This window comes from Stigmatopora nigra, chromosome 11, assembly GCF_051989575.1.
Source record: "Stigmatopora nigra isolate UIUO_SnigA chromosome 11, RoL_Snig_1.1, whole genome shotgun sequence".
Taxonomy (NCBI): Eukaryota; Metazoa; Chordata; class Actinopteri; order Syngnathiformes; family Syngnathidae; genus Stigmatopora; species Stigmatopora nigra.
In genome coordinates, this window is record NC_135518.1 from 3,686,196 (window position 1) to 3,703,012 (window position 16,817).

At 41.0% G+C, this 16,817-nt stretch overlaps 27 non-coding genes across 27 annotated transcripts; all 27 read right to left on the minus strand.

Moving 5' to 3' along the window:
• Positions 1-3,118: 3,118 nt before the first annotated feature.
• Positions 3,119-3,191, minus strand: trnav-cac (transfer RNA valine (anticodon CAC)). Its single transcript has one exon. It is a non-coding gene; the product is annotated as a tRNA-Val (tRNA).
• A 90-nt stretch (positions 3,192-3,281) lies between these two features.
• On the minus strand, positions 3,282-3,354 carry trnav-uac (transfer RNA valine (anticodon UAC)). Its single transcript has one exon. It is a non-coding gene; the product is annotated as a tRNA-Val (tRNA).
• A 90-nt stretch (positions 3,355-3,444) lies between these two features.
• On the minus strand, positions 3,445-3,517 carry trnav-aac (transfer RNA valine (anticodon AAC)). The gene has a single exon. It is a non-coding gene; the product is annotated as a tRNA-Val (tRNA).
• Positions 3,518-3,607: 90 nt separating this feature from the next.
• trnav-aac (transfer RNA valine (anticodon AAC)) lies at positions 3,608-3,680 on the minus strand. Its single transcript has one exon. It is a non-coding gene; the product is annotated as a tRNA-Val (tRNA).
• Positions 3,681-3,770: 90 nt separating this feature from the next.
• Positions 3,771-3,843, minus strand: trnav-aac (transfer RNA valine (anticodon AAC)). Its single transcript has one exon. It is a non-coding gene; the product is annotated as a tRNA-Val (tRNA).
• A 90-nt stretch (positions 3,844-3,933) lies between these two features.
• On the minus strand, positions 3,934-4,006 carry trnav-cac (transfer RNA valine (anticodon CAC)). Its single transcript has one exon. It is a non-coding gene; the product is annotated as a tRNA-Val (tRNA).
• A 90-nt stretch (positions 4,007-4,096) lies between these two features.
• trnav-cac (transfer RNA valine (anticodon CAC)) lies at positions 4,097-4,169 on the minus strand. Its single transcript has one exon. It is a non-coding gene; the product is annotated as a tRNA-Val (tRNA).
• Positions 4,170-4,259: 90 nt separating this feature from the next.
• Positions 4,260-4,332, minus strand: trnav-aac (transfer RNA valine (anticodon AAC)). Its single transcript has one exon. It is a non-coding gene; the product is annotated as a tRNA-Val (tRNA).
• A 90-nt stretch (positions 4,333-4,422) lies between these two features.
• trnav-aac (transfer RNA valine (anticodon AAC)) lies at positions 4,423-4,495 on the minus strand. Its single transcript has one exon. It is a non-coding gene; the product is annotated as a tRNA-Val (tRNA).
• Positions 4,496-4,585: 90 nt separating this feature from the next.
• trnav-aac (transfer RNA valine (anticodon AAC)) lies at positions 4,586-4,658 on the minus strand. The gene has a single exon. It is a non-coding gene; the product is annotated as a tRNA-Val (tRNA).
• Positions 4,659-4,911: 253 nt separating this feature from the next.
• Positions 4,912-4,984, minus strand: trnav-cac (transfer RNA valine (anticodon CAC)). Its single transcript has one exon. It is a non-coding gene; the product is annotated as a tRNA-Val (tRNA).
• Positions 4,985-5,074: 90 nt separating this feature from the next.
• Positions 5,075-5,147, minus strand: trnav-aac (transfer RNA valine (anticodon AAC)). The gene has a single exon. It is a non-coding gene; the product is annotated as a tRNA-Val (tRNA).
• A 90-nt stretch (positions 5,148-5,237) lies between these two features.
• On the minus strand, positions 5,238-5,310 carry trnav-aac (transfer RNA valine (anticodon AAC)). Its single transcript has one exon. It is a non-coding gene; the product is annotated as a tRNA-Val (tRNA).
• Positions 5,311-5,400: 90 nt separating this feature from the next.
• On the minus strand, positions 5,401-5,473 carry trnav-aac (transfer RNA valine (anticodon AAC)). The gene has a single exon. It is a non-coding gene; the product is annotated as a tRNA-Val (tRNA).
• Positions 5,474-5,726: 253 nt separating this feature from the next.
• trnav-cac (transfer RNA valine (anticodon CAC)) lies at positions 5,727-5,799 on the minus strand. Its single transcript has one exon. It is a non-coding gene; the product is annotated as a tRNA-Val (tRNA).
• Positions 5,800-5,889: 90 nt separating this feature from the next.
• On the minus strand, positions 5,890-5,962 carry trnav-aac (transfer RNA valine (anticodon AAC)). The gene has a single exon. It is a non-coding gene; the product is annotated as a tRNA-Val (tRNA).
• A 90-nt stretch (positions 5,963-6,052) lies between these two features.
• On the minus strand, positions 6,053-6,125 carry trnav-cac (transfer RNA valine (anticodon CAC)). The gene has a single exon. It is a non-coding gene; the product is annotated as a tRNA-Val (tRNA).
• Positions 6,126-6,215: 90 nt separating this feature from the next.
• Positions 6,216-6,288, minus strand: trnav-aac (transfer RNA valine (anticodon AAC)). The gene has a single exon. It is a non-coding gene; the product is annotated as a tRNA-Val (tRNA).
• Positions 6,289-6,378: 90 nt separating this feature from the next.
• Positions 6,379-6,451, minus strand: trnav-aac (transfer RNA valine (anticodon AAC)). The gene has a single exon. It is a non-coding gene; the product is annotated as a tRNA-Val (tRNA).
• Positions 6,452-6,541: 90 nt separating this feature from the next.
• On the minus strand, positions 6,542-6,614 carry trnav-cac (transfer RNA valine (anticodon CAC)). The gene has a single exon. It is a non-coding gene; the product is annotated as a tRNA-Val (tRNA).
• Positions 6,615-6,704: 90 nt separating this feature from the next.
• trnav-aac (transfer RNA valine (anticodon AAC)) lies at positions 6,705-6,777 on the minus strand. The gene has a single exon. It is a non-coding gene; the product is annotated as a tRNA-Val (tRNA).
• A 90-nt stretch (positions 6,778-6,867) lies between these two features.
• Positions 6,868-6,940, minus strand: trnav-aac (transfer RNA valine (anticodon AAC)). The gene has a single exon. It is a non-coding gene; the product is annotated as a tRNA-Val (tRNA).
• Positions 6,941-7,030: 90 nt separating this feature from the next.
• trnav-cac (transfer RNA valine (anticodon CAC)) lies at positions 7,031-7,103 on the minus strand. The gene has a single exon. It is a non-coding gene; the product is annotated as a tRNA-Val (tRNA).
• A 90-nt stretch (positions 7,104-7,193) lies between these two features.
• trnav-cac (transfer RNA valine (anticodon CAC)) lies at positions 7,194-7,266 on the minus strand. The gene has a single exon. It is a non-coding gene; the product is annotated as a tRNA-Val (tRNA).
• Positions 7,267-7,354: 88 nt separating this feature from the next.
• Positions 7,355-7,427, minus strand: trnav-aac (transfer RNA valine (anticodon AAC)). The gene has a single exon. It is a non-coding gene; the product is annotated as a tRNA-Val (tRNA).
• Positions 7,428-7,517: 90 nt separating this feature from the next.
• Positions 7,518-7,590, minus strand: trnav-cac (transfer RNA valine (anticodon CAC)). Its single transcript has one exon. It is a non-coding gene; the product is annotated as a tRNA-Val (tRNA).
• A 90-nt stretch (positions 7,591-7,680) lies between these two features.
• Positions 7,681-7,753, minus strand: trnav-cac (transfer RNA valine (anticodon CAC)). The gene has a single exon. It is a non-coding gene; the product is annotated as a tRNA-Val (tRNA).
• Positions 7,754-16,817: the final 9,064 nt, after the last annotated feature.

A 16,817-nucleotide genomic window follows, 5' to 3' on the forward strand; every position in this document is an offset into this window, starting at 1 on the left:
ACAGAATGACCGCCAGAGGGCCATTGGTGTAAATGTTTTTACCCAAACAATCAAAAAACAGACTCTCATGAAGGTGACCTGAGGGGCCGATGTTCCTTTGTAGACTCTGTGCTCACTGTCCAGCGCCATGGAGATCGACTAGCTCAAGAACACCAGAATTGGCAATGGTGCCCTGAACTTTTCACAGACGAGAGGAGGTATGGCTCCAGTTTTCTTTCTAGGTCTACAATGTCTTATGTGTCTTGTGTCTGTCTTGCTACTGCAACCAAGAAATTTTCAGAATACGGGATGAAATAAAGTTATAACCTAACCTAGGTTCACCCTGAGCACCTTTGATAGACGAGAGAGAGTCCGGAGAAGATAAAGACAACGTTATGCAGTTGTCACAACTTTACTGTGTTTCCCGGGCAAGAGGGGCCGCAACCCATCGCTCGCCCCTCATGGGCCAGCCCGGATGACTGCCGGACCGGCCACCCCGCCGCTCCCTTGTGGGCTGGCCCGGACGACCGCCAGACTGATTATTTTTTACTCCTCGTCTCCGATTACTTCCCTGCATATGGTACCAATTACGCTTGCCCCCCAAAAACCCTAACAGACAATGCCCTCATGTGGCAAGAGTATGCAGGCAGTACATGGAGAATGAAGGAATTGAAACAATTTCACGACAGTTATTGAGCCCTCCATAGACTGAAAACTTTATTTCCATTAAAAGACCTGGAATCCTTTCATTCCCAAGACATCGCCATGTTGTTATTTGTATAGATAACCAACTTCATATTGAGATTGATGTACTTAATGTTTTTTTTCATACATTCTTTCATTTTCTGAACCGCTTTATCCTCACTAGGGACACGGGGGTTGCTGGAGCCTATCCCAGCTAACTTTGGGCCAGAGACTGGGGACATTCTGAATCAGTGGCCAGCCAATCTCAGGGCACAAGGAGAGGGACAACCATTCACGCTCACACTCATACTTTGATGCAATTTAGGGTGTCCAATCAGCCTATCGACAATATTTTTGGAATGTGGGTGGTAAAAAGAGTACCCAGAGAAAACCCAAACAGCTGCGGGGAAAACATGCAAACTCCACACAGGTGGGCGCACGGTCTACTTGCCGAAAGACATTTAGCCAACTGACATCTACAGGTAGAACAACTGGGATTTGAACCCAGGGCCCCAGAGCTGTAAGGCTGATGCCGAAACCACCGGAAAATTTGTTTAATTTTCGCAAGCGTATATGAAAAGCTTTACAAAATTGTGTTACACAAAGTGTGCAACAACTCAACAGAATAATCTAGAGGCATATATTTGAGCACCTGTTTGTTGATTTGAATACTTTTACCACTACTTATTGGAACCAACATTGGAAACAACTAGTGTTTCACATAATGCATGTCGTATTACATTGACGGCTCAAACGAAAACAAACAGTTTTAATCAGAATTTGCCCCATAAAATCCAATTAAATACAGTGTTCACTCCCCAAATGGATTTTAGACCGACTCCCTAAACAGTAGGGGGAGCCAAACATCAACAAGTGATTGGCTATTCTGTCACTCATTTATAACTGACACTGTAGTCTAGTACATGTATGCTTTGTCCTTGTCATTAATCTCATCTCATCGCATTTTCTGAAACACTCATTAGGGTCGCAGGGGTGCTGGAGCCAGCTGTCTCCAGGCCAGAGGCGGGGGAAAACACCCTAAATTGGTGGCCATCCAATCGCAGGGCAATTAGAAGTGTCCAATACGCCTACTTTTAATATTTTTGGAATGTGGAAAGAAGCTGAAGTACCCGGAGGAAAACCACACAGAATCAGGGAGAACTTGCAAACTCCACACAGGTGGACCAACCTGAATTTGAACCCAGGATACGCTAACAACTCGCTCCACCGGGCCACCACTTGTCATTCAATCTGATTGAAATTTAAGAATTTAATTCTACATAATCTATCCTGCGTCCACTGCTCTACTCTCTCTATACACACAACTGCAGACCCACCCAGAACATAATGGTGAAATTTGCGGACGAGACTACGGTGGTAGGGGGTTCTTAGACCCACCGTGTGGTGCGCTCTCAACGACTTGGCGCCGAACATCTCCAAAACCAGAGAACTCAGGCAGGACTACCGATGGAAAAAGGACACTCCGTCACCCTTGCATATCAACAGCGAATGTGTGTAGCGAGTGGAGACTTTCACATTCCTGGGGGTCCGTAACTCTGCTAATTTCACTGTTTTGCTATAACATCACAGCAATTGTCAAAAAAGTACAGCAGAGGCTACATTTCCTGCGAGTACTCAGGAAGGAGCAACCAAAAAGGCACCTGTATGCTGACCTAGGCTTATATATTAGGATGACTACTTATTTATTGATCAAACTGGGGACCTTTCACGTGTAAGGCGAATGTGATAACAACTACACTATGGAAACAACGACTTCAACCAAATTTGGTCCAACCATTTCCCGACCCAGTGTACTACTTGAAGAATTATTCAAATAACAAAAGACAGAGTGCATTCTGTTTCCACCCAGTTTCAAAATGGGAACCTTTTGTGTGTGAGGCGAACATGATAATCACTACACTATCCAAATAACTACTTCTACCAAATTTGGTAGCAGCCACAAACATTTTCTGACCAAGTGTACTGATTGAAGAAAAATTCGAATAACAAAGTGTATTCTGTTTCAACCCAGTTTAAAACTAGGGACTTTCCACATGTGAGGCAAATGTAATAACCACTTCACTATGGAAACAACAACTACTACCAAAATTTGGAAGCAGGTCCAATCATTTCCCAACCCAGTATTCAAATTGGGGATCTTTGACCTGTGAGGCTAACGTGATAACCACTTCAGTATGGAAACAACTGCATTAATTAAATTTCGTACCTGACCCAACCATTTCCCAACCCAGTGCACAGCATGAACTACAAATTAAATAATAAATGATATTCTGTTTCCACCCAGTTTAGAACTGGGGACCTTTCGCGTATGAGGCGAGCGCGATAACCACTACACTATGGAAACTGCTTATCCCATTAAGATTTGGGAGCAGGACCTACCAAATCCCTACACAGTGTACTGCTTGAAGAACAATTCAACTATCCAAGCAAAATCTGTTTCCACCCAGTTTCGAACTGGGGACCTCTCGCGTGTGAGGCGAAGGTGATAACCACTTCACTATGGAAACTGCTTGCTCAATATAAATGTGGTAGCAGGACCAACCAAATCCCTACACAGTGTACCGCTTGAGGAACAATTCAACTATCCAAGCAAAATCTGTTTCCACCCAGTTTCGAACTAGGGACCTTTCGCGTGTAAAGCAAACGTGATAACCACTACACTATGGAAACTGCCTGTTCCATTAAGATTTGGTAGCAGGACTTACCAAATCCCTACACAGTGTACTGTTTGAGAAACAATTCAACTATCCAAGCAAAAGCTGTTTCCACCCAGTTTCGAACAGGGGACCTTTCGCATGTTAGGCGAATGTGATAACCACTACACTTTGGAAACTGCTTGTTCAATGTCAATTTGGAAGCAGGACCTACCAAATCCCTACACAGTGTACTGTTTGAGAAACAATTCAACTATCCAAGCAAAAGCTGTTTCCACCCAGTTTCGAACTAGGGACCTTTCGCGTGTTAGGCGAATGTGATAACCACTACACTATGGAAACTGCTTGTTCAATGATAATTTGGAAGCAGGACCAACCAAATCCCAAGATAGTGTACTGCTTGAGGAACAATTCAACTATCCAAGCAAAAGCTGTTTCCACCCAGTTTCGAACAGGGGACATTTCGCGTGTTAGGCGAACGTGATAACCACTACACTATGAAAACTGCTTGTTCAATTAAGATTTGGTAGCAGGACCTACCAAATCCCTACACAGTGTACTGTTTGAGAAACAATTCAACTATCCAAGCAAAATCTGTTTCCACCCAGTTTCGAAATGGGGACCTTTCGCGTGTGAGGCGAATGTGATAACCACTACACTATGGAAACTGCTTGTTCAAACATAATTTGGTAGCAGGACCAACCAAATCCCTACACAGTGTACTGCTTGACGAACAATTCAACTATCCAAGCAAAATCTGTTTCCACCAAGTTTCAAACTTAGGACCTTTCGCGTGTGAGGCGAATGTGATAACCACTACACTATGAAAACCACTTCTTCCAATGAAATTTGGAAGCAGGACCAACCAAATCCCTAGATAGTGTACTGCTTGAGAAACAATTCAACTATCCAAGCAAAAGCTGTTTCCACCCAGTTTCGAACTAGGGACCTTTCGCGTGTTAGGCGAACGTGATAACCACTACACTATGGAAACTGCTTGGTAAAACATAATTTGGTAGCAGGACCAACCAAATCCCTACACAGTGTACTGCTTGAGGAACAATTCAACTATCCAAGCAAAAGCTGTTTCCACCCAGTTTCGAACAGGGGACCTTTCGCGTGTTGAGCGAATGTGATAACCACTACACTATGGAAACTGCTTGTTCAATTTGGATTTGGTAGCAGGACCTACCGAATCCCTACACAGTGTACTGTTTGAGGAACAATTCAACTATCCAAGCAAAATATGGTTCCACCCAGTTTCGAACTAGGGACCTTTCGCGTGTTGGGCGAATGTGATAACCACTACACTATGAAAACTGCTTATTCAATAAAAATGTGGTAGCAGGACCTACCAAATTCCTACACAGAGTACTGCTTGAGGAACAATTCAACTATCCAGGCTAACTCTGTTTCCACCCAGTTTCGAACTAGGGACTTTTCTCGTGTGAGGCGGACTTGATAACCACTACACTATGGAAACTGCTTTTTCAATTAAGATTTGGTAGCAGGACCTAGCAAATCCCTACACAGTGTACTGCTTGAGGAACAATTCAACTATCCAAGCAAAATCTGTTTCCACCCAGTTTCGAACTGGGGACCTTTCGCGTGTGAGGCGAGCGTGATAACCACTACACTATGGAAACTGCTTGTTTAGTGACAATTTGGAAGCAGGACCAACCAAATCCCTAGATAGTGTACTGCTTGAGAAACAATTCAACTATCCAAGCAAAAGCTGTTTCCACCCAGTTTCGAACTAGGGACCTTTCGCGTGTTAGGCGAACGTGATAACCACTACACTATGGAAACTGCTTGGTAAAACATAATTTGGTAGCAGGACCAACCAAATCCCTACACAGTGTACTGCTTGAGGAACAATTCAACTATCCAAGCAAAAGCTGTTTCCACCCAGTTTCGAACAGGGGACCTTTCGCGTGTTGAGCGAATGTGATAACCACTACACTATGGAAACTGCTTGTTCAATTTGGATTTGGTAGCAGGACCTACCGAATCCCTACACAGTGTACTGTTTGAGGAACAATTCAACTATCCAAGCAAAATATGGTTCCACCCAGTTTCGAACTAGGGACCTTTCGCGTGTTGGGCGAATGTGATAACCACTACACTATGAAAACTGCTTATTCAATAAAAATGTGGTAGCAGGACCTACCAAATTCCTACACAGAGTACTGCTTGAGGAACAATTCAACTATCCAGGCTAACTCTGTTTCCACCCAGTTTCGAACTAGGGACTTTTCTCGTGTGAGGCGGACTTGATAACCACTACACTATGGAAACTGCTTTTTCAATTAAGATTTGGTAGCAGGACCTAGCAAATCCCTACACAGTGTACTGCTTGAGGAACAATTCAACTATCCAAGCAAAATCTGTTTCCACCCAGTTTCGAACTGGGGACCTTTCGCGTGTGAGGCGAGCGTGATAACCACTACACTATGGAAACTGCTTGTTTAGTGACAATTTGGAAGCAGGACCAACCAAATCCCTAGATAGTGTACTGCTTGAGGAACAATTCAACTATCCAAGCAAAAGCTGTTTCCACCCAGTTTCGAACTGGGGACCTTTCGTGTGTTAGGCGAATGTGATAACCACTACACTATGGAAACTGCTTATTCAATAAAAATGTGGTAGCAGGACCTACCGAATTCCTACACAGAGTACTGCTTGAGGAACAATTCAACTATCCAAGCAAAATCTGTTTCCACCCAGTTTCGAACTGGGGACCTTTCGCGTGTGAGGCGAACGTGATAACCACTACACTATGGAAACTGCTTGTTGAATGACAATTTGGAAGCAGGACCAACCAAATCCCTAGATAGTGTACTGCTTGAGGAACAATTCAACTATCCAAGCAAAAGCTGTTTCCACCCAGTTTTGAACTAGGGACCTTTCACGTGTTAGGCGAATGTGATAACCACTACACTATGGAAACTGCGTGTTCAATGACAATTTGGATGCAGGAGCTACCAAATCCCTACACAGTGTACTGCTTGAGGAACAATTCAACTATCCAAGCAAAATCTGTTTCCACCCAGTTTCGAACTGGGGACCTTTCGCGTGTTAGGCGAACGTGATAACCACTACACTATGGAAACTGCTTGTTCAATGACAATTTGGTAGCAGGACCTACCAGATCCCTACACAGTGTACTGCTTGACGAACAATTCAACTATCCAAGCAAAATCTGTTTCCACCCAGTTTTGAACTGGGGTCCTTTCGCGTGTGAGGCGAACGTGATAACCACTACACTATGGAAACTGCTTGTTTAGTGACAATTTGGAAGCAGGACCAACCAAATCCCTAGATAGTGTACTGCTTGAGGAACAATTCAACTATCCAAGCAAAAGCTGTTTCCACCTAGTTTCGAACTAGGGACCTTTCGCGTGTTAGGCGAATGTGATAACCACTACACTATAGAAACTGCTTGTTCAATGACAATTTGGATGCAGGACCTACCAAATCCCTACACAGTGTACTGCTTGAGGAACAATTCAACAATCCAAGCAAAATCTGTTTCCACCCAGTTTCGAACTGGGGACCTTTCGCGTGTTAGGCGAATGTGATAACCACTACACTATGAAAACTGCTTGTTCAATTAAGATTTGGAAGCAGGAGCAACCAAATCCCTACACAGTGTACTGCTTGAGGAACAATTCAACTATCCAAGCAAAATCTGTTTCCACCCAGTTTCGAACTGGGGACCTTTCGCGTGTGAGGCGAACGTGATAACCACTACACTATGGAAACTGCTTTTTTAGTGACAATTTGGAAGCAGGACCAACCAAATCCCTAGATAGTGTACTGCTTGAGGAACAATTCAACTATCCAAGCAAAAGCTGTTTCCACCCAGTTTCGAACTGGGGACCTTTCGCATGTGAGGTGAATGTGATAACCACTACACTATGGAAACTGCTTGTTCGATGAAACTTGGAAGCAGGACCAACCAAATTCCTAGACAGTGTACTGTTGAGGAACAATTCAACTACCCAAGCAAAAGCTGTTTCCACCCAGTTTCGAACAGGGGACCTTTCGCGTGTTAGGCGAATGTGATAACCACTACACTATGGAAACTGCTTATTCAATAAAAATGTGGTAGCAGGACCTACCAAATTCCTACACAGAGTACTGCTTGAGGAACAATTCAACTATCCAAGCAAAATCTGTTTTCACCCAGTTTCGAACTAGGGACCTTTCGCGCGTGAGGCGAACGTGATAACCACTACACTATGGAAACTGCTTGTTCAATAATAATTTGGAAGCAGGACCAACCAAATCCCTAGACAATGTACTGCTTGAGGAACAATTCAACTATCCAAGCAAAAGCTGTTCCCACCCAGTTTCGAACTGGGGACCTTTCGCGTGTGAGGCGAATGTGATAACCACTACACTATGGAAACTGCTTGTTCAATTTAGATTTAGTAGCAGGACCTACCAAATTCCTACACAGTGTACTGTTTGAGGAACAATTCAACTATCCAAGCAAAATATATTTCCACCCAGTTTCAAACAGGGGACCTTTCGCGTGTGAGGCAAATGAGATAACCACTACACTATGGAAGCTGGTTCTCCAAATGAGATTTGGTAGCAGGACCAACCAATAACCCCCAGAAGTTCACCGGCTGCTTTCTGCCTTCATTGGATGACATTGCCAGCCCTCGCTACCTCAGCAGAGCCAGGAACATTGTTTGGGACCCCTACCACATTTGTCGTAACCTGTTCCAGCTGCGGACCCCCTGGCAGGCGCTACAGGTCTCACAAAGCATGGACAAATAGACTTAAGGACAGTTTTTTTCCCCACAGCCATCAGGACTCTGAACTTGCGTTAGCACGACACACAGTCTCTTCTGTGCAATAACTTCGGGGTGTGCATAACAATGTGCAATATTTTAGATTGTGCTATATTTTAGAATTTACCTTGCCAGGTTGTGATTATTTATATTACTTATTTATGTTTATTTTTACTGGGAAAGCGCACTTTGTGGAGTAGCACCACCAATTTCGTTATACGCTACTGTGTATGATGAAAATAAAGCTTTTGATTTTTTTCGATGATTTTTTAATATTTGCTCATCAATTTACTCGTATCTCAAATGGCTCGTATGTCGAGGTATTACTGTATCTTTATTATAGAATTATTATTCTATATTGTGTTTTGCATTATAGAACATGTGTAGGGACCATCTGTCAATAATGTATGTGAAGACTTACTGTATATGGGTGCAGTCGTCATACCTGTCAACTTGTACGTTTTATACGTATTTTATACGTTTTTTATACGTTTTTTTTACCATTTCAAATCATGTACGCCGTACACCGACTTTTGTACGGGGAAATTTTTAAAAAAATCGCCAATATTAATGAAAACCGATCTCAACAAGACCGTTTTGGCTAAAATCCAGATAGTCTCGTAGGCTCGTAGCCAACGACGCTACAGTCATCGATCATTACAATTGTCACGGTATACCAGCAAAAATTATCCTCAATCGTATGTATTTTTTTTAGCGCTGCGTACGGCAATATCCATAAAGGATGACATGCGCATGCGTAGATATACATAGAGTAAATATCGTGGAAGCAAGCATGGAGGAGCCACATAGTAAGAAACGAGTTACCGCGATTAAACATGCGTCGTACGGTGTTTGTACGTTTTTAGGGGGGTTTGTACGGGGAATCATAATCATTTATTAGGGCAGTTAACGGCAGAGGTTGACAGGTATGACTGTCGTCATGCCGATAAATGGAAGTATTCTCAACACATGTGCCAATGTGCTCAAGTATTGTCTCTTTTGAGGTTGATGAGTGGTGAGATCCCCATGAGGTGTTGGCTAGCAGATGGCAAGTGATGGAACTGTGTGGTTAGCGTAGGTGGGGACATGACAGCCTGAGACCCTAATGCAGTTAAACATCTGGAGCTGGCCAGGCTACATTGCTTCCCGGCCCTGCGGCGGGGCCCTCTTGCCCGGGGCTGATGCCAACAAGAGTGAGGTACACCCGTGGATGAACTCTGTCCCCTGAGAAAAGGAGACGGTAGCTCGAATCACTTCAGTCAAAGTCAAAAATCAAACTTGTTTCGCTATAGGACAGGTGATGCTCATTGGCTAAAAACAGGAGTGTCCAAACATTTATCCCCATGGGCCGCTTTTCCGAAAAATCAAGGGATGTAAAGGCCAAATTGAAATCCTTCCACCATGATGTATTTTTAAACCTTTTATTAACTCATTGGCTGCACCGATAGATGTCTAATCCTTTTGGACTGGAAATTTGGCAGCGATTTAAAGATTTGTAAAACATCATCACCAAATGCATGCTTAATATTTTTTTTGTAGGAATATCTGTTAATATAAGACAAAATATTTCTACAGGTTCCTACATTGATTTCAACATTCTATCAGATTTTCACCTCTAAACTGTTCTAGTGACTTATTTCCTTAATGAAACATGGCTAATTTCCTAAATAATAAAACAAAACCCTTTCATATTTGAAATTGAAATGTGTTTTTATAGGTGATACACATTAATGTGACCATTTTTTTTACAGTTAATATTTTTTCAATTTAATATGTAGCACAATATTAAATGTGATTTGAGCGCATTATGTTAATCATACTGTGAAATAAAGTGTAAATGGATCTAAAAATTCACAATTAAATCCATTTTCTTTACCATAACAAAAATTAAATTTGCCAAATTATTTTTCAAACATAATTTTTTATTGGTTTGGTCTGTTGATGCGAGTGGTTAGTGCATTGGCCTCACAGATCTGTGGTTCTGGGTTCAAATCCGGTGTTGGTCGACCTGTGTTGACTTTGCATGTTTTCCTTGGGCCTGTGTGGGTTTCCTCCAGGTACTCTAGTTTCCTCCTACATTCCAAAAACATGCATGGTTGGCTGATTGGACACTGAGTGTGCATGGTTGTCTGTCTTCTTGGGTTCCAACACCCACAGCGAATTTAATGAGGATAAAACGGTTCAGAAAATGAGATGAGAAACATCAAACACGGCAAGGAGGCACAGTACTATATACAAAATATTATAATAAGCAAAGAGCCGCATTCATTCTGGCTGGAAGCCACATGCGGCTCGAGAGCCACGTGTTCGCCAAAAATGCTCTCTCTCTCTTTTCACTTTCTCTCGCATTCTTTCTCTTTTATTCTTTCTCTCCCTCTCTCTGTGTCTCTCTCACACACAACACACAAATAGCAGTTTATGGGCGAACTATTGGGGCTCTTCACATTGTCCAGACGCCCCAGTGTCAGGCAGCTAAATGAATGGCTGTTTATATTAGCAGGCTGCTTTAATGAATTAGAGCATGACTCAGTTCTGTCACAAAAAGCAGGCTCTTGCACACCAGAGCTGCTACACTCCTCACTCTCTATTCAAGGTAAGAAGTACAGGGGGGTTTGGGCTGCTGATTGGGTCCGTCGGGACCAGGTGAGCCAGGCAGCCCGACGGCGCCCTTCCAAGGGCTCTTTGCTTATTTACAAAGGGCATCTGGTGAAATGGGTGCGCATAACTTCGACAGTCGTTTTGCCATCTTGGTGGATGGGATGGGCGAAGGCCCACTTATTTGTATACCCATGCGGGAGGGCGGCAGGATTACGGAAGCAACACACACACACACATATACACACAATTGAAGAAATACGTATACAAGCTGAGGTTTACCACTCGGCTGTGGGTATACATAGGCGACAGGCCCTCGACAAGATCGCTTCTGGTTCTGCTCACTCTGGTCTACATGTGTCAAACTCAAGACCCCAGGCCAAATCCAAATATTCTTTTCCTATACATATTTAAGCGTCTTGAGAGGAAACTTGACTTTTTTACTCTGGCTATGTAAGTAATGAGTATGCTAGTGTCAAAAGGTCTCAGATTTAGCTGCATACATGTCCAGTATGGAAACATTAACATCTAAAATTCATACTCTTCTTTTTGTGTTCAGGATGACCAGTAATCCAGTAAAGAAAAGCTGTATTTACCTCTTCCATGGACAAATTGTTTTGTCCCACCCCTCAAAGGCTACTTATTGGCGCTAGACGTCCAATCGATTTTTGACAAGATGGATCGAATAAACAAATTATATATATATATATATATATATATATATATATATATATATATATATATATATATATATATATATATATATATATATATATATATATATATATATATATATATATATATATATATATATATATATATATATATATATATATATATATATATATATATATATATATATATATATATATATATATATATATATATATATATATATATATATATATATATATATATATATATATATATATATATATATATATATATATATATATATATATGATATCAAGAATACCCATCTATTTCCATAATGTATGTTTTCTGGTACAATCCCAGAGTTCAAGTCTCTGCCAGGTTTTCCAAGTTCCATTGTCAAAGTTTTAAATATTTAAAAGATTTACAATGTCCTCGATTCCAAAATGTCCAACGGAACATGTAGCTGGATCAATTCAAATTGGAGGTGCTGGAGGTGTAAACTGTTTCAGTAGTGGAAAAAAAGGGCAAAACTGGTGGACTTCAAATGTGTGGTCCTCTGTTTCTGTCTCTATTTATAATTCATCTACTGTAGAGGCAGTCTGTACATTTCTTTTTAAAAATTATCCGATGAAATGTCTATGGCCAGCCAATCGCAGGGCACAAGGAGACGGACAACCATTCACTCTCACAATCATAACTCAGACCAATTTAGAGTGTTTAATGAGCTTACCATGCATGTTTTTGGTATGTGGGAGGAAACCTGAGTACACGGATAAAACCCACGTGTGCAGGGGGGAAACATGCAAACACCACACACGAAGGTTACACACTCACCAAGAAATGAATCCCCAGTCTCAGAACTGAGAGGTGCATGTGCTAACCACTCCTGTACTGGGTGATTATTAATAATTTACCAGAATTTCATAATTTGATGTGTCAATCGGAAGTACATAGATTCAGAAGTAGATTAGTTCTCTAGTCTTGACAAGCCTGAAACTCACAAGAATAAGTTCTTCTGGTTCCTTATGGTTACTCTTTCCCTTCTTCATCTTCACTTCATAGGCCACCAATTACTATTTTTCTGCACTCATCTTCCCTCATTTTCTTTTGTTGCCTCCCTCCCTTTTGCACTCCTAAATTAGCCAGCATCCTCCAGCATGAGGTATCTCCTCAAATTGCTTTTGTCCTTTTAGCACAGTACGACTGGCAAGCATGGACATAGTGTGTATGCACGGTAACTAACAGCAGGTGGAGGGTTAAGATTGCTGTAATCACCAAAGGCTACCTGTTCATTAAAAGGCTCGACGGGGGATTTTGGTCTGCTATTTACAACGTTTAAGAACCAATTAAAGTGGCACAAACTATTAACACCAGTAACATTAGGTAGGAGAGAGAGGAAAGTGCAGGACAAAACAAACAATCCTCTTTTGATTTACATAGAAAGCTACTAAAAGTGACTTAAGTTTTGGTTTTGACAAGACAAATTATTGGTGAGAAAAGTTAAAAAAAAAGGTTGCTTTCATTTAAACTTGTAAATAGCTGTGATTATCCTTTAATGTGTCTGAAGATTGCGTGTGATTGCTCAGGCAGGGGGGCGGGCCGCCAAGAGTTCGTCGAGTTGAAGCAGACACGCTCATTAGTATAATTGCCAGAAGACTTGCCACTTTTCACAATAGGCTGTGATTTGTTGGGCTTAGTATGAACAAGAATCCTTCTTGAAAAAATATGCTGATGAGTTATGACGCCACTTGATTTGTTGTTTGGAACGGACATTCACATAACCTCATCACCTCATACAACTATTGAAAATATCAAACTTTTGGAAACTAACAGCTTCTACTCTTACAGTTTTTTTGTGCATTTCTTACCATTTTCTATCTTTTATTAACAATGATAAGCAATTGCTGAAGAACTCCTCTCAGAAACATGCCCGGTTCTTTTGTATGATGCATTTTAGAGAGCGGTCGTGCAAATTAATGAGTGACATACCCATACTGCTGAGATGAAATGGTTAAAACTATACAGTGTAAGGTAAAGGTGTCCAAACTTTTCCACAATGGGCCATAGTGGGGGCAGGTTTTTGTTGCAACTGATCCAGCACTGACAGTTTAAACAGTTAGGTTTCATCTCAAACCAGCAGGAATCCATTCATGACAGTTTTAAGATACCAGATCGGTGAAAATGTATTCTTTTTATCGGTTGGAATGAACACCCATGGTCAAGGCATTTTTGTGGAACAGACACCACAATGCCATTGGTCTAGAAGAGGAGGATTTTCACCTACCACTGAATTTATATAGTTTTCTGTATTTTGTAAAGGATTTTCAGTCTTTTAACAGATACACCTGATAGGTCTGAAAATACAACTTTAGGAGCAGGCTAAGAAAGAGTGAGATCAATTTAAATAGGAAATAGGTTTATTACCAGACTGCAAAGTGGAGAGTGAGAGCTCTAACAGTGGAGTCCTGTTCAGCGTGATGTTCTTGCATCTCAAGTCGAATGACCAGTCACAATTATAAAACAGATAATTTACAAAAGAGATTAAGTACACATTTTTAAACCAAATGTCACTAACGCATCCCAGAATCGAAAATCCTTGTATCATTGAGGAAGTCAACTTCTAATCAATTAATTATTCACTAAATCAACAACTCTTAATAATAACCTTAGTAATAATGAATCCATTGTTTAGAGATAGTTTTTCTGAAAATTTCAAAATCATCAGGACAGCTGTAAAACACCCCAATTGAGCAAACGTGGCATGGTATTGTGTTGGTTCATGCTTACGCAATCCAATTGTTAGGGGGCATTTAAACGGAGATTCTATGACATAAATCCACAATGATTGTACTATGGATTGGCCTCATGTTCTTATGGCAGAGTAAAACTGGAAAATAAATTAAATTGAATCCTTTTCTTGTCATTATAAAAGTATAATGAGATTTAAAGCTTCAACACAAACTGCACAAAATAACAACAAACAAACAAATAAATCATCAATAAATAAGTAATAAATAATGACGTTGTCAACATTTTTGTGGGCTCCAAAGTGGAACGATTCAATGTCTTGCTACGTCGCCTTTTACAAGGAATTTACCAGTCGCTCCAATGACATCACCTCATTTTGGGCATGCCCAGCCACCACAAATGGCTTGTGTATCCTGCATCAAACACGGCAAGGGTGTCAAACTTGGTTTGGTTTGCGGGCTACATTAACGTCAATTCGATTTCATGTGGGCCGGACCATTTTAGATATAATATTTAGAATTTTTTTAAAAAATGGATTAACACTAATAGTGTAAAAGGGATAAAAATCACTGTACAAGGTTTGAAATATATCCGGTCATTCAAGCCTGTTTGTTTGAAAAAGGCCACTTTCCATTAAAATAGGTAAATTGCCAGAAGTTTTCAAAAGATCATTTAAACTTTTCCATCAAGGGCTCATCTAGCCATCAGCTGGATGCCTCATTTCATACACATCTAAGAAAAGAGCAGATAACACGTCAGGGATGGAGAACCTGTGGAGCCATTGTATAACACTCTTTGTTAGTTTTTAAAAGGCTGATAAGATAGAATTTAGACTTTTTAAAAAGGTGACCGTAATGGCGGTGAAATTACCTCAGAGAGAGGGCTGTCATTAAAACAAGACACGCACTGGCTTCTTGGACGCTGAATGGCTAATAGCACCGAGGCGCCCAGCTGCCAAGAGTTTTAACCTGCTCAGCTGAGCATGCTTGTCCAATGTGGATTTTGATCAATTAAACAAAGTTGTGTGGTTACTTGTGTATTCCCATTCCTGTTTTGAAATACACAATAACGGTTCAATCAATGCAATTTACTGTGAACAGAATCAGACAAGCTCTGTCCCATTTTAGATACCGTATTTTCACGACTATAAGGCGCACTTAAAAGTCTTAAATTTTCTTCAAAATAGACAGTGCGCCTTATAATCCAGTGCGCCGTATATATGGAAAACACAGAAAACCAAAAACGAAAAACCACCGCTGTCAGGTATTAAAAAAACACAATCGCCCTAACTGAAACAATACTGTTAAATATGCAGATGCCATCTTAGTTTACAAAATATTCCATCATATAGCTCCTCCCCACTGCAAGATTTTATACAAAAAAAATCCAAAACATCAACAATGCCTGGCTCTAGAGGTGACTGTGTATTGAGTGCTTCATACCTGGAAGTCAATAACAATTACCGTATTTTCACGACTATAAGGCGCACTTAAAAGTCTTAAATTTTCTCCAAAATAGACAGTGCGCCTTATAATACAGTGCGCCTTATAATACAGTGCGCCTTATAATACAGTGCACCTTATAATACAGTGCACCTTATAATACAGTGTGTCATTCATTGAGGGTGCACCTTATAATGAGGTGCACCTTATAGTCGTGAAAATACATAGTTATTTATTTATCAGAATTTATGTTTGCCTAAGGCAGCCCGGTAGGTGAGTGTTTAGTGCGCTGGCCTCATACTGGGGTTCCTGGGTTCAAAACCAGGTCAGTCCCAGTTGATTTTGGGTATGGGATTGTAAACCCGTCTGACACTCACAGAAATCTACTTTTCAAAGAAAGAACATTGTTCAAGAATAGAAATGAGTTGAGGCCTTTGTTGTTGTTGTTGTTAATTGAGCAGCAGGTTGATGGACCCGCTGACTCTCATTGTGGAATGTTGGGTTTCATGGGATGGCAAATCCACATCTTCAGGGTGTACTTGCATTCACGGGCAGGCGTATAGACACTAGTATTCTCAGTCACCCATCTGTCTTAAGCACACACGCATACAGTCAGGAATCTGTGACCACTAATTGTGTCTGGCCTGAGCCGTCCCTCACAGTACGGGTCATGGGATTGCTGCGGTACAGGACAGGGTAACCATTGTGGTAGCCTTAAGCATAGCGTATACTCACTCTATAATTACTCTGAGAAACTATCATCGCTTCTTTCTTTCTTTCTTCAGTTTTCTTTTTAAATATTACTCCACCCTTGACACAGCCCATGTCTTTAATAAAGCTGAGAAAAATCTGTTCGTTGCTAAATGGGTTGGAGCATGTTTATCCCATGCTAATTTATTGTCGCTTTCAGCATCTGCCAACAGCCTACTTTAGCAGATTTTCATCAAACCAATAGTATTCACTTTAAGCTCCTAGGACCTGGCGTCCACATGAGTGGACATCACATTTTTGGTTGGACTACAAGGGCCTGGCGTCCACTTATTATGTGGACATCATTTAGAAAAAAAAATCATTAGAAAAAATAATTCTTTGTTTTCACACTCATCAGGTCCCAATTACCGTATTTTCACGACTATAAGGCGCACTTAAAAGTCTTAAATGTTCTCCAAAATAGACAGTGCACCTTATAATCCAGTACGCCTTATACATGGAAAAAACAGAAAATCAAAAAC